The sequence below is a fragment of the Chrysochloris asiatica genome, unplaced genomic scaffold (assembly GCF_000296735.1).
Source record: "Chrysochloris asiatica unplaced genomic scaffold, ChrAsi1.0 scaffold01447, whole genome shotgun sequence".
Lineage (NCBI taxonomy): Eukaryota > Metazoa > Chordata > Mammalia > Afrosoricida > Chrysochloridae > Chrysochloris > Chrysochloris asiatica.
Genome location: NW_006409965.1, coordinates 3495 through 5188, shown reverse-complemented (window position 1 = coordinate 5188; position 1694 = coordinate 3495). Strand labels below are relative to the sequence as shown.

The 1694-nt window shown below is 37.0% G+C and overlaps 1 pseudogene; it reads left to right on the top strand.

The window, feature by feature from the left end:
* Positions 1–948: 948 nt before the first annotated feature.
* LOC102817511 lies at positions 949–1280 on the top strand (annotated as a pseudogene).
* Positions 1281–1694: the final 414 nt, after the last annotated feature.

Here is a 1694-nt window from a genome sequence, read left to right as displayed (position 1 = left end):
CAGATAAACACTAAACATGTCCAAGAAGCAAAAGCAGATGACAATATCAGCACATGTCCAGAAACCAGATAAAATGTCTGAGACAAATGACCTAGAGGTAGACATGGACTACATTCTGGAAGGAGGGCAGGCCTTGGAAATGCCTGAGAAGGAATTCAGAAAAATAATTATAAATGTTTTAAAACATTTTACAATGGAGTTGAGAAAAATAAGGAGGAAGACAGGAAAGCACTACAGGAACAATCAAATAAGATATACACAGCATTTCAAACAATTCAAAACATACAGAAAGCGGTCCAAATGATACATAATAGAATATCAGAATTAGACAATACACTGAAAGAGCAAAGGAGTAGATTAGAAGAGAAAGAAGGCAGAATTAGTGAGCTGGAAGACAAATCTCTCAATGCCACTAAGATAGAAGAGCAAACAGGAAAAAAAAAAAATTAAACAATGTGAAGAAGGTCTAAGATTCATGTTGGACAACATGAAGAAGAATAAGTTAAGAATTATCAGCATTCCAGAAGAGGAAGAATCACATAAGTACACAGAGGAAATAGTTGAAGAACTCCGGAAGAAAATTTCTCTAACATTCTGAAAAGTGAAAAGATAAACATTCAAGATGCTCAACGAACCCCAGGAAGGATAGACTCCAAAAGAAAATCACTGAGACATGTCATAATCAAGCTCTCCAAAATCAAAGATAAGGATAGAATCCTGAAAGCAGCTAAGGAAAAAAGAAGCATTACATACAAAGGCAAGCAAGTCAAATTAAGCTCGGATCTCTCAACCATGCAATCAAGAAGGCAATGGGGAGACATATATAAAACCCTGAAAGGTAAAAAACAAAAACAACTGTCAACCAAGAATCCTTTATCCAGGGCATTGCAGCTAAGCTCGTGTGTGGCAGTGGTATCGGCAGCGGCTGTAGCGAAAGAGTTTGGCACTATGTATCACACCATTTTGGTAGCACAGCCTACCAAGAGGTCAGAAGGAAGAACTTATGCTGACTATGAATCTGTGAATGAATGCATGGAAGATGTTTGTAAAATGTATGAAGAACATCTGAAGAGAATGAATCCCAACAGTCACTCAATCACATATGATATCAGTCAGTTGTTTGATTTTATTGATGATCTAGCAGACTTTAGTTGTCTTGTTTACTGAGCTGATACCCAGATATACCAACCTTACAACAAAGATTGGATTAAGGAGAAATCTATGTGTTCCTTCATCGGCAGGCTCAACAGGCTGGGAAACAGTTGAGTTGGAAGCATTAAGGGGCTAGGGTGGGCTTGGAAGCATTAAGGGGCTACACAGGTGTGTACAGTTTATCGTAGTGGGAGTTTTGTATTATAGTAGTGCTGTTTCCATTTTGTTACACTCTAGCCAGGATTGAATGTATTAGATGATATATGAGGATTTTGTTCAATCTAAAATCCCCATTGTTCCCCACTTCCCCTTTTTCTTTTCTTTTCTTTTGTTTTTTTTTTTCCTACTTAAACATTTTTATGATGGCTTAGAAGAAAGTGTCAGTTAATGTTGGTTCCAGTCCTCCAAGATGTTCATATCTACTTTATAACATTTCACTGTATTAACCCTTCTACAAGATGGATGGGGGTGGGTAGTAGTGACAAAGTTTAGTCATGTCTTTAAGGTAAAGTCTTAGTTCAAAATAAATCCTCTTTAGTTAT